The sequence below is a fragment of the Carlito syrichta genome, unplaced genomic scaffold (assembly GCF_000164805.1).
Source record: "Carlito syrichta isolate Samal-C Ts95f unplaced genomic scaffold, Tarsius_syrichta-2.0.1 Scaffold309791, whole genome shotgun sequence".
NCBI classification, from domain to species: Eukaryota; Metazoa; Chordata; class Mammalia; order Primates; family Tarsiidae; genus Carlito; species Carlito syrichta.
Window position 1 is genome coordinate 537,633 of NW_007253887.1, and position 14,330 is coordinate 551,962.

General features: G+C 38.5%; 1 pseudogene; it reads right to left on the reverse strand.

Moving 5' to 3' along the window:
• Positions 1-266: 266 nt before the first annotated feature.
• LOC110596527 lies at positions 267-1,136 on the reverse strand (annotated as a pseudogene).
• Positions 1,137-14,330: the final 13,194 nt, after the last annotated feature.

Genomic DNA, 14,330 nt, shown 5'->3' on the forward strand with positions numbered 1-14,330 from the left:
TTTTATTTATTGAAGGAAACTTCATATTGGTTTTCCGTAATAGTTGTATCAATTTACATTCCCACCAGCAGTTTACATGGGTTCCCATTTATCTGCATTCTTGCCAACACTTGCTATTTTTTTCTTTTTGATAATAGCCATTCTAACTGGAATGAGATGATATCTTCTTTGATTTTGATATGCATTTTCCTGATGATTAGTGATGCTGAACATTTTTTTTTAGTTGTCAAATGACCTTTTATTGAAATATATTTCCTTTTTGCTTCCTAACCAGCTGGGCATTCCCCTGTGCCACTATTGATGTCATCTATGATGTCATGGGGGTGGCAGCCATCAACATTGCAGCCCACAGACTGAGCAGTCCCTAGGAATTTTTTTTTTTTTTTTAGTTGGAGTCTCACTCTGTCACCAGACTGGAGTGTAGTGGCATGCTCCTGGCCACTGCAGCCTCGACCTGCTGGGCTCCGGCGACCCTTCCGCCTCAGCCTTCCAAGTGGCTGGAACTACAGGTGCGCACTACCCATGCCCGGCTAATTTTTGATTTATTGTAGAGACAAGGTCTCGCCAGGTTCCCCGGGTGGGTCTCGAACCTGCAGGCTCAGGCAATCCACTCACTTCGGCCTCCCAAAGTGCTGGGATTACAGGCTGAGCCACCGAGCCTGGCCCCCTAGGATTTTTTGATGGTTCCTGAGAGTTCTTTAGTTAGAGACCAGTGTCGCATTTGTCGGGCAATGTTGATAATTTCATCAAAAGTGATGTTCCCACTGTGTTTAATGTTCTTCTGTTTCTTTCTATCTCTCGGTAGTTCCTTGAGGGCTTTGATGATCAGAGCAGAGGCAGAAGGTACCGCCTCAATCTGGGCCTGTCTGTTCTGCATGGTCAGTTTCACTGCAATCCTCAGACCTTTCCAGTCACCGGTTGCCTTGGTGATGTCATCACCAACCTGTTTTTGGAGACAGACCCAGGGCGCTGATCTTGGGGGCCAGCGCAGACGTGGTATCCTGCATAACCCTGGTGCACCTCAGATACACGACTTTGATCTCGTTGGGGTGGACCTTAGGTGGCATAGTGGAGGCGGCTGGTGTCGGTTGAACCCAGATTCCGGATGACCGAGGAAAGTTGCACCTTGGCCTCTGCCGAGCCAAAAACCGAAAAGCGAGTGTTCTTTTCATATACCTGTTCATTTGTATGCCTTCTTTTCAGACGTGTTTCTTTAGGTCTTTTGCCCATTTTTAAATTGGGTATTTGTCTTTTTTTGCTATAGAGTTGTGTGAGTTCCTTATACACTTTTGATATTAACTACTTATCAGATATAGAGTTTGCAAATCTTTTCTCTCAATAGCTGATTTGTTTTTGACATGATAAGCCCATATTTTTGCCAAACCCATGAAATAATCCAAACATGTAAGAGTCCAGATTGGTATCCCCTTGGAGGATGTTGCCAACTTCAAGCCCTTCCTGGAGGGCACCTGGAGAATAGCTGTGATAATTACCTTGTGTGTGGTTCTTAACTGTGGTTGCACATTAAAATCACCTGGGAAGCTTTTAAAGCCTTCTCACTTCAGACCAATTAAATCAGAAATTCTAGAGATAGGGCGTAGGCCCCAGTAATTTTAAAAAATCCTCAGGTGATTCTAATATGCAGCCAGGGTTGAGAACTAGTGACTTATTGTCATGTTGGGTTACTGTCAGAGTCCAAATGCCCTAATAACAAGAGGCAGAGGTGAGCACTGGCTCAGCCCCTCATATCCTCTGTTTCTTGTCTTATTGGAGTTATATAAAACCTAAGTGGAACTAAGACTAAGCTTGGTAATTGTCATGGCAATGCCCTAGATTTTCCTATCAAATCCAATCTTATTTAGGATGGGAGATACAGAAGTGACTCCAGAGAAGTTAAAATATTTCTGCCCCTATTTAGAATACTCAGCATTAAATTCAACAGTTTTGGCATAAAATTTTAAACACTAAAACTTTTAAAACAGCAGATCTCACCTGAGCCAAAAAAGTTTATCATTAATTGTGAAGTGCGCTTGCTCGATCACAGAGAATTATCTAGGCAATCAGCATCATGTATGGCCTTTAATGCCTCCTATCTGCCAAGTGTGACTTCTGCATATTGATCACAAGTTTGTAAATTTCTCTGCTTATGCCTCATCACTCTTGTCTTTGATTGAGTGTAAAATAAGTGGAATTTAAAAATGATGGAGTTGAGAGGGACTCGTGGAAATTATTTTGTCCAGCAGTCTGCCTTTACATTTGTATGTCTAATACACTAAGAGCATCAGCTACTGTGGTCCCTTGTTAAATTCATGAATGCTCTGACATGAATAACTGCAACATCCTTCTAAAGAGGCTCCCTTCTTCCTGTCCCCTTTTCCTCCACGTTACTGTTAGCGTAATCTTTCTAAACATAAATCCAGTCCAGCCATTCTTTTCCTTGCTTAACATTCTTCAATGCCTTGGGTCCAAATTCAGATTCCTTAGCCTCACGAACAATCTGTCTGTGAACTCATCTGACCTTGTCTCCCTCTGTAGATTCTTCTAGACCTCCTGTTTCTCAGTCTAAATTGCGGTCATGGCAAGATTCTAAATGTTCTAAATGTAATTCTCCAAATGTGTCCTCTCCACCGCCATGCATAAGCACATGCTGTTCTTTCCCTCTAGGATGTTCTAGAATCTAGAAGATTGGATGCATATTATTTATGTCCTGAAGTAAGAGGTCTTATTTTGTTTTTGTATGGAGTTTCAAAGTTACATACAAGAACAAGGTCAAATGAACTGAGAATAAAACTGTCTGGTTTGGTGGTGGTAGTGGTGGTAATTCAGTGGTCACAATGGAAGAGAGAATGATTTATCTATCATTTACCACTTTCTCACTGTCTCTCTCTCTCTGTCTCTCTAGCTACCATTAGTTGGATCTCAGGTGCAGGGATTTAAATTAATCACACTCCTCAGTATATGGTGTATTGTTACCATTGGTTCGCACAAAGCTGCTATTTAATTTCATTTTCTAAAACTTTATTAAAACTTCTATGCATATTCCTTACTCTTATTTCCCTCCTCCCATATAGAAAACTATTCCAATGTATGATGTGGATCCTTTTATTTGTATGTGTTCTTTGTTGTACATATATTTAAAATTTACTTTAATGGTTCTTTGTTCTATATGTCATTCTATATATTTCTTTTTCCACTGTTTTTAATATCATACATGTTGCCATGTGTATATCAGGTCTGTGGCCTTCCAAATGTTGCAACCATTATACTCCACCTATCCATATTTCCTCCCCTACCCCAGGTTATGAGTACCCAGCTAGCCTCCAACTCCAACTTTCCCTACAAATGACATTGAAATGTATATCTTTTCGGATGTCTCTTTCCAGATGTTTGAGGCTATCATGGGAGAGGTATTTAGGAAAGGGTCCTAGATATGTGTATGCACATCCTGACCAAATAAAGCCATAGATTCACCAGGCTATGCTAGAGAATGTGCACTGATATGCATGCCCTCCAGCTGTGCATGATAGCTCCATCTCTCCACTAATACGTGGTATTACCTAGCTTTTAAACACCCGCGCATATTACAAGAGTAAGGTGATACCTCATTTAAAAAATACCTTTTAAATAGATTTTATGTTTTAGAGCAATTTCAGATTCAGAGTAAAACTGAGCAGAAAGTACAGAGTTCCCATATACCCTGTGCTCCTGCCCACACGGTACTCTTTACTACCCTTCCCCACAACCAACATCTGGCACTGGAATAGTACATGCGTTACACCTGATGAACCCGCATTGACACATAATTATCACTTAAGGCTGATGGTTTTCATTTCGTTTTTGAGTTGGAGTTTCATTCTGTTGCCCAGGCTGAAGTGCAGTGGCACGCTCACGGTCACCGCAGCCTCGACCTGTTGGGCTCCGGCGATCCTTCCGCCTCAGCCTTCCAAGTAGCTGGAACTACAGGCACGTGCTACCACGCCTGGCTTATTATTGTTATTATTATCTTATTTATTGTAGAGACGAGGTCTCACCAAGTTTCCCAGGTTGGTCTCGAACCCCTGAGCTCAGGCAATCCTCTCTCCTCAGCCTCCCAAAGTGTTGGGATTACAGGCTTCAGTCACTGCGCCTGGCTGATAGTTTTCATTAGAGTTTGTTCTTGGTGTTATACATTCTATAGGTTTTGACAAATGTGTAATGACATGTATCCACCATTATAATGTCATACAGAATGATTTCACTGCCTTAAATGTTCTCTGTGGTCAGCCAATTTATCCCACCCTTCCCCCTGCCTTCCCCCTATGGTCTGGCAGCCATTGATCTTTCTACTGACTTCACAGTTTTGTCTTTTTCAAATTGTTGAAACCATACATTATGTAGCCATTTCAGATTGGCTTCTTTCACTTAGCAACATGCATTTAAGGTTCCTCCATATCTTTCCATGATCAGATAATTCATTTATTTTCAGTGCTGAGTAATATTCTATTGTTTAAATGTTGTCTTGGTTACTTTTGTATTGTTATAACAAAATAATTGAGGCTGGGTAATGTATAAAGAAATGAGGTTTATTTAGCTCACAGTTATGAAGGCTGGGAAGTTCAAGGTCATGGCCCTGGCTTCTGATGAGGGTTCCTGTGTTGTGCCATAACATGGTGGCAAAATTCAAAGAGGAAATAACATGTGCAAAGAGACAGAAACTGAGGGGCCCCCTGGTTTTAGACTAACCCAGTCTCAACAGAGCTATGGTAATACATTCTCGGAGAACTAATCCAGTCTCGCCAGAATGAGAACTCACTCACTACTGTGAAAAAGGGACAGAGAATCCCTATGAGGGAGTCTCGCCATGATCCAAACACCTCCTATTAGTTTCCACCACCCAACCTGCCACAATGGGGATCAAGTTTCTACATGAGTTTTGGTGGGAACAAATAAATCATATCTAAACCATAACAAATATATCATAGTCTATCCATTCACTTAGTGAGGGATGTCTTGTTTGCTTCCAAATTTTGGCAATTATGAATAAAACAACTATAAACATATGTGTGCAGGATTTTGTGTAGATATGAGTTTCAGTTCATTTGGATAAACACTAAGGAGCATGATTGCTGCATTGCATGGTGAAGAGTATCTTTAGTTTTATAAGAAGTCACCAAATTGTCTTCCAAAGTGACTGTACCATTTTTTCATTCTCACCAGCAATGAATGACAGTTTCTGTCGCTCCACCTCCTCGCCAGCATTTGGTGTTGTTAGTGTCTAAATTTTGGCCGTCCTATTACATCTGTAGTGGTAATCTCACTATTCTTTTAATTTGTGTTTTCTTTTTTTTTTTTTTTCTTCAGTCGAAGTCTCACTCTGTCACCCAGGCTGGAGTGCAGTGGCACGCTCACAGCCACCACAGCTAGATTTGCTGGCCTCAGGTGATCCTTCTGCCTCAGCCAAGTAGCTGGAACTACAGGTACACACCACCACGCTCAACTAGTTTTTTTATTTATTGTAGATGTGAGGTCTCACCAAGTTGTCCAGGTTGGTTCGAACCCCTGGATTCAGGCAATCCACTCGCCTGGGCCTCCCAAAGTGCTGGGATTACAGGTTTGGTCACAGAACTGAAGTTTTTAATTTTAATGAAGTCCTGTTTATCAGTTATTTCTTTCATGAATTGTACTTTTGATGTATTTTAAAAAATCACTGCCAAACCCTAGGTTATTTAGATTTTCTTCTATGTTATCTTTCAGGAGTTTATAGTTTTGCGTTTCACTTTTAGGTCTATGATCCATTTTGAGTTCATTTTTGAAAAGAGTATAAGGTCTATGTGTCTTGATTCATTTTTTTTTACATGTGATGTTCGTTATTTTAGCACCATTTGTTGAAAATACTATCCTTTCCCCAATGTATGCTCTTGCTCCTTTGTCATATGTCAACTGACTACATCTATGTGGGTTGATTTCTGGGGCTCTCTCTTCTGCTTCATTGATCTGTCTATTGTTTTCCAATACCACACGGTTATGATTACTGTGAATTTATAGTAAATCTTTTTTTTTTTTTTTTTTTTTTTTTTTTTTTTTTTTTTTTTTTTGAGTTGGAGTCTCACTCTGTCGCCCAGACTGGAGTGCAGTGGCCGCTCCCGGCCACCGCAGCCTCGACCTGCTGGGCTCCGGCGGTCCTTCCGCCTCAGCCTTCCAGGTAGCTGGAATTACAGGCATGCGCGACCACGCCCAGCTGATTTTTTGATTTATTATGGAGATGAGGTCTCGCTGCCCAGGCGGGTCTCGAACCCGCGGGCTCAGGCAATCCACTCACCTCAGCCTCCCAAAGGCGCGGGATTACAGGCTGAGCCACCGAGCCCGGCTTATAGTAAATCTTAAAGTTGGGTAGTGTCAGTTCTCTAACTTTGTTCTTCAATATTGTGCTGCTTTTTTCTGGGTCTTTTACCTGTCTGTGTAAATTTTATAGTCGGATCGTCAATATCCATAAAATTATTTGCTGGGATTTTTATTGGGATTTCATTGAATCCATAGATCAAGTTTGGAAGAACTGGCTTCATTTTAGTTTAATTTGCATTTCTCTGAGTACTGATTAGGTACCTCTTCATATGCATTTGGTTTTCTTTCTTGTAAGTTACATTGTCATATCCTTTGTCTACTTTATTCTGGGGTTCTCACCTTTTTCTAGTTGCAGTGTGGGAATTCTGTGTATACTCTGGATGTTGGTCCCTCATTAGTCTTTATTATTATTATTTATTTTAATGATGTGGGGTACAATTCAGGATTAGGTATATAAGTGGTCATTATACAGGTAAAGTTTGGGCCTCCCTTCGGTCCCCACTTTGCCTAGTTCGAGATCAGGTACCCTTAATGATGTTGTGTCCTCCTCCATTAGTCTTGCATTTTGCAAATATCTTCTCCCAATTTTCTTCAACTTCATCTATCATTTTGTTCGTTGACTAGAGATCCTTAGTTTTACTTTCATTAAATTGATACGTTCTTAGCTTTATAACTTGTGTCTTTGTGCTTTGTTTAAAAAGTTCTTTTTCTAAGTTACAAAAATATTCTCCTATTAAGTTGATAATTTTGCCTTCACAATCAGATCTTTAATACGCCTGGTGACAACTTTTGGTCTAAGAGTAACATTTTTTAAATGTAATGAATCAATTTTCCCAGTATGGACTCCTAAATAATGAATTCTTTTCCATTTGTAGTGTCACCTGAACTGGAAATAAAGTTAGATTCTGGGTTTGACTCTGAGTGAATTTGGGTCTGATTCTGAGAATTCTATCTGGTGGCTCTGGTCTATTTTCTGTTCTTGAAATGCACACCACACTTTTCTTTTGTAACAATTGTGTATCTGATAATCTGGTATGGCATGTTTCCTTCTTAAGTCTTCTTTTTCAATGTTCATCTAAATTTTTTTTTTTTTGAGTCCGAGTCTCACTCTGTTGCCCAGGCTGGAGTTCAGTGTCATGCTCACAGCCACCCCAGTGTCAACCTGCTGGGCTCTGGTGATCCTTCTGCCTCAACCTTCCCAGTAGCTGGAACTATAGGGGTGCGCTTCCACGCCCAGCTAGTTTTTTTTAATATATTGTAGATATGAGGTCCCGCCAAGTTGCCCAGGCTGTTCTCGAACCCGTGGACTCTGACAATCCACTCACCTTGGCCTCCCAAAGTACCGGGATTACAGATTCGAGTCTCTGCGACCGGCTTTGTTCATTAATAAAATTTTTAGACTTGATTTATCAATTTCTCAAAAAATGTAACTGGCCTTTTGATTGGTATTGCATTGCATTTGTAGATCAGTTTGGGAATAATTATCAATTTATAATATTTAGTTATCTCAACCAAGAATATAAATAGTTTTTTTATTTGTTAAACTATCTGTATCCTTCATTGTGATTTTAATTTTTCTTCATAGAAGTCTTGGTTAAATTAATTTATAGATACTATAAGTTTTTGAATTGTAAGTGGTGGTAATCTTTTAAATTTTCTAATATGACTTTTATGATTTTGTAAGCTTAAAATTTTTATGTTGATGTTGTATTTGGCAACCATGCTGAACTATCTGAATAATTATGGAAATGATTTTATTGATCCTTTTGGATTTTTATAGGTAGATGATCATATGGTCACCAAAAAAATTATCTTTCTTCTTTTAATTTTTATAATTTGTACTTATTTCCTTTATAGTTTTGGTCAGGAACTCTAGAATTATGATAAGTAAGTGTATACATTTCTGTTGTGTTCCCAGTATTAAAGGCAATGTACTTAAGAGTTGTGGTTAGTATTCTGGAAAGATGGCAGCATAACTTTGAAACACCCCATTATCTAAACTAAGGACGAGGCTGACTGCAGAGGCTTACACTGTAATCCCAGTACTTTGGGAGGCCACGGTAGGAGGCTTGCTTGAGCCCAGGAGTTTGAGGCCAGCCTAAGCAACAGAGTGAGACCTTGTCTCTACAAAAAATAAATAAATAAATAAATAAATAAGCCAGGCATGGTGGCATGCGCCTGTAGTCCCAGCAACTTTGGGAGGCTAGGGTAGAAGAATTGCCTAAGTTCAGGAGCTTGAGACTGCAGTGAGCCATGATTGTGCCACTGCACTCAAGCTTGGGCGACAGAGTGAGTTGCCACTCAAAAAATTTAAAAAATTAAAAAAAAAAAAAGATTGGCCAATGTCTAAAACACAACTAGATGACAAGATATCCCGATGAGTGTCTAAATAGTGGGGACAAACCACTACTGTATTCCAGTCTTGTGTATCAGAATCTGAGTGGGAGGAAGTGGAGGAAAGGTAACTGGGTTTTTAATGACCTTATGTACTGGAAAAGCCCCAAATTGCCATGATGCACTCATTGGATATTTCAATGAGCCACAAAGAATAGAGAAGCTAAAATTAGAGATGGAAGTGGGCAATGTTCTACAAGATCCAACTTGTAAGAGAATACAAATAGACCATAATTAAAGTCTGAGTATTCTGGAGCTACCTGGATCTATATATTCTTGAAATTAATAAACCATTTCATTTTCTTTTCTTTTTTTTTTTTTTTGAGTTGGAGTCCCACTCTGTCGCCCAGGCTGGAGTGCAGTGACAAGCTACTCACAGCCACCGCAGCTTCGACCTGCTGGGCTCCAGCGATCCTTCTGCCTCAGCCTTCCAAGTAGCCGGAACAAGAGGCGCGCGCTCCCATGCTCGACTAATTTTTGTTTTATCATAGAGATGAGGTCTCACCGAGTTGCCCGTGTGGGCCTCGAACCCGCGGGCTCAGGCAATCCACTGGCCTCAGCCTCCCAAAGTGCTGGGATTACAGGCTGAGCCACTGAGCCCGGCCCAGAATTTCATTTTCAAAGCAAAATTTCACACTCAGAAAAAACTGGTGCGAGTACAATCTAAATCAAACTGAACTGGAACAACAGGAACAAAGAAAACACAGAAGGCCCAGATAAAAGTGAAGGGAGTAGAGGAGGTAAATCTCAGAATGTGTAGCCACAGAGGTACAAAGATAGTGCTGGTTAGAGTACCAAGTGCTAGAGTGTGCTGGCTAGGGGTATATATAGCCACATTTCATACAAAATGAAAGAAAATAACATGGAGCAGAAAAACATCTTGGTAGACAATGAAAGCATGCCAACAGAGATGAAAAGAAATAAATATTTCTACCTAATATTTCAAAATGAGATACAGAAATTTTTTAAAGTTACAAAACAAAAATAATATAAACCAGAATGAGAGAAACTAAAGGTGTGGTTATTGAGGGAAAAAAATACTTTGAAAAGAAGGATGACTCAGGAAATAATTAGAAATAAAAGAAAAAATTATAGAAATAAAGAAGCAAGTGGGTAAAATGGCTAATGTCATAAGATTAATAAAAGGTGGAAATTTTTATAAGTAAAAAAAGAAATGAACATGAATTATCTTTTATAATGATATAAAAGAAAGAGATAAATATAAGATATAGGCAAGAAAATTCAAAATACAAATAAAAGGAACACCTGGAGAAACCCATGAAAGAAATAAATACTAAACACTATAATTCAAGGGGGAAAATTCCAAAATAGAAAGCAATTTGAAAGCTTGCAGTGAAAAGATCCACTATGTTTCTGGGAAAATTGACTGAGGACAGATAACAGCAAGATATGGTTTATTAAAATGATTGAACTTTATTTTAAAAAAGAAAAAAACATCTTGTGAGCATTCAGAACAAAGAAAAAGTCATTAATAAGGGAAAGAAAACCAACTTGTCACCAAACTCTATGACAGTACTGTTTTCTGACAGACAATATTAGAATGTATATGTAATAATCTCAGTAAAATAAAAAGTGAGTCATGAAATTTAAATCAAAGCAAATTGATCTTCAAAAGTAAAGGCTGCCAAATTTTATGAGCATACAAGAGAGGTCAAGTGGAGATGGCCTAAACAATATAACAAATAATACAAGTTATGTGTCACTTAATGACAGGGATACATTCTCAGAAATGCATTGTCAGGTGATTTTGTCATTGTGTGAGCATCATAGAGTGCACTTACAAAGACCTAGATGGCATAACCTGCTGCACACCTAGGTATATGGTATAGCCTGTTGCTCCGAGGCTGCAAACCTGTACAGCATGTTACTGTACTGAATACTGTAGGCAATGGTAACACAATGGTTAAGTATTTGTGTATCTAAATATATTTAAATATAGAAAAGGCACAATAAAAATGCAGTATTGTAATCTTATGGGACAACTATTGTAAATGCAGTCCATAATGTCCATATATGCAGTTGACTGAAATGTTATTATATAGTGTCTGACTGTAATCTTATAGATACATTGAACTCTGAACATTGATAACAGACTACATATTCTCTTTAAGTGCACATGCAACATTCATAAATATTTGACCTTATCTTAAATTGCAAAGACAATTTTAATACATTCTAAAGAAATAAAATGTATTTTTGAGCTTTATTTAACAAAATAGAAATTAATAATAAATGTTAAAAGAGCTCTTGAGTTTGAAAACTTAAAACATGTTCTTAAATAATTTTGAGGTTTAAAATAGAAGCAAAATAGGAAAACCCCCACCCACATCATTTAATGTAGGGTAAGAAAAGAGGAAAATAAATAGAGAACAGCAGCTGGGCTCGGTGGCTCAGCCTGTAATCCTGCGCCTTTGGGAGGCTGAGGTGAGTGGATTGTCTGAGCCCACGGGTTCGAGACCCGCCTGGGCAGCGAGATCTACAATAAATCAAAAAATCAGCCGGGCGTGGTAGCGCATGCCTGTAATTCCGGCTACTCGGAAGGCTGAGGCGGAAGGATCGCTGGAGCCCAATAGGTTGAGGCTGCAGTGGCCAGGAGCAGTCACTGCACTCCAGTCTGGGCGACCGAGTGAGACTCCAACCCAAAAAAAAATAAAAATAAAAATAAAATAAATAAATAAATAGAGAACAGCAATTTAAAAACTAGAAGCCAGGAAAGAGTTCAGATATACAAGCAATTCTAATAATAGTAAATATATTACGCCCCCTTGTTAAAGACCGAAATTCTCAGATTAGCATAAAACAATCAAATAAATAAGATTAATTTGCAAGTTATTTTTAAGAGATACATCTAAAATATGATGCAGAAAGATTGAAAATTTATGGAAAAGCATATACTGGGCAAATACTAATGAAAAGAAAGTGATATAGCTACTTTAACATTAGACAAAAAGAAAGAGAGAAAAAAGAAAGAGAGAACAATGGAACAGAATTATAGAACTGAGAGTTGAAAAGCAGATGACACAGGATAGAGAAGGCACTACAGATTTGTAAGAAAAGGCTAAACCATTCACTAAAGGATGCTGCGCTAATTGACTTTGCTCATGAAGAAAAGTACGTAAATTCTGCCTGGCATTGTCTGGCATGGGAAGGATGAAATGGTGGCTGAGTGTGTAACATTTTATTTTTAAAAAACAGTATCTAAAATTACATAAATATATATGACTAAATAAAAAATGATAATTTTGAGGTTTAAAGGAAAATGCAAAATAAAATTGCAAATTTTTGAAAATCACGATAAAGAAAACAACATATTAGAGCTATGGAATATAGCTAAAGCAACTATCAAGACAAATTATAGAGATACAAATTCAAAGAGATACAAAATGAACAATATATCTCAAAAGAAAGTAGAAGGAAAGTTAATAATGACAAAAGCAGAAATTAATGAGATAAAATTAAAACAGCACAATTAATAAAACCCCCAAAGATGTTGTTTTGAAAAAAATTAGAAAATAGGCACCTGTTAATTACTGTAATCAAGGGAAAAAGGAGAAAAGACAAATACATAAAATTAGAAATGACAAAAGAGCAATAAGGATGAAAGGGGAATAATTTTTAAACCATAAGACAATTTTGCCCAAATCTATGCAAGTAAATATAAATATCAAAGTAAAATACACAATTTTTAAAGAAAAATACAATTAAAAAAAATTGACAGAAAGTCTAAACTGGTCAATATCATAAAAGAAATAGAAAAACAGAAAAGTAGTTCATGAGTTTTTCACAATAAAAAGCACCAAAACATCTAATCATAGTGATACTTACATTATTCCTGAGAATAGAAAATAAAAGAAATCTTCTTTTATGTTATATGAATTGAGTATAACATTGATCTCAAAATCTGAAACAGTTTGCACCAAAAGAACAAAGAACAAAACAAAACAAACCCCATACCAATCTCACTTATGAGTACTGATGCAAAAATCATAAATGGTTAGCCAAGAAAACCCAACAGAGTGTTAAAAAATAATACATTACTAAGTAGAATTTATTCCAGCAATACAAAGGTAGTTTAAGTTTAATTTAATTTAAATACATCAATATAATCTATCATATAATAGAGTTAAGAAAAAATTATGACTATATTTATAGATGCAGAAGGGACATTTAATAAATTCATGTTAAAAAGACAAAAAACAGCCGGGCTCGGTGGCTCAGCCTGTAATCCCGCGCCTTTGGGGGGCTGAGGTGAGTGGATTGCCTGAGCCCGCGGGTTTGAGACCCGCCCAGGCAGTGAGACCTCATCTCTACAGTAAATCAAAAAATCAGCCGGGCGTGGTAGCGCATGCCTGTAATTCCGGCTACTAGGAAGGCTGAGGCGGAAGGATCGCTGGAGCCCAGCAGGTCGAGGCTGTGGTGGCCGGGAGCGGCCACTGCACTCCAGTCTGGGCGACAGAGTGAGACTCCAACTCAAAAAAAAACCAAAAAAAAAAACAAAAGACAAAAAACAAAACAAAACACTTATTGGACATTTCTTGTCACAGTTTACTGTGGCTGTTGTAACAAGTTATCATATAATTGGTGGCCCAAAACAACAAATGTATTATTTCATAGTTTTAAAGACCAGAATTTTTTTTTTAAAGTTCAAAATGAGTATCACTGGGAAAAATATCAAGGTTTTGTTTGACTGGGCTACACTCCCTCTGGAGGCTCTAGGGCAGAATCTGTTCCTGGCTCCTTATCGTTTGGTTTTCTTTGGTTTGTGGCTGCATCACTCCAATCTCTGCCACCATGGTCACATTGTCTTTCCTCTTTTGTATATGCTAAATCTCCGTCTGTTGTCCTCTCATTAGGATACATGTGATTGCATTTATGGCCCCTTATATAATCAAGGATAACTGCTCCATCTCAAAATCCTTAATTTAATCATATATGCAAAGTCTTTGTCAAATGATGTAACATTTATAGGTTCTAGGGAATAAGACCTGATATCTTTTAAGACCTGATATCATTATTTGACCTACTACACTTCATCAAGATAAATATTACACAACAACGGAGAAGAGGAGAACCTATTCAGTAAATAGTGCTGGGAAGACTGGCTGATCACATGCAGAAGATTGAAACAGGACTCCTACCTATCACCATACACAAAAATTAACTCTAAATGGATCAAAGACCTAAATGTAAAACCTCAAACTATAAGAACCTTAGAAAACGCAAGAGACACCCTTATGGAAGTTGGGACTGGCATCCAATTCCTATTCAGAACCCTAAATGCCTATACCTTAAGAAATAAGATAGATAAGCCGGGCAGGGTGGCTCAGCCTGTAATCCCGCGCTTTGGGAGGCTGAGGTGAGTGGATTGCCTGAGCCCCTGGGTTAGAGACCCGCCTGGGCAACTTGGCGAGACCTCATCGCCACAATAAATCAAAAATAAGCTGGACATGGTAGCGCGTGCTTGTTATTCCGGCTACTCGGAAGGCTGAGGCAGAAGGATTGCCGGAACCCAGCAGTCCGAGGCTGCGGTGGCTGGGAGCGGCCACCGCACTCCAGTCTGGATGACAGAGTGAGACTCCAACTCAAAAAAAAAA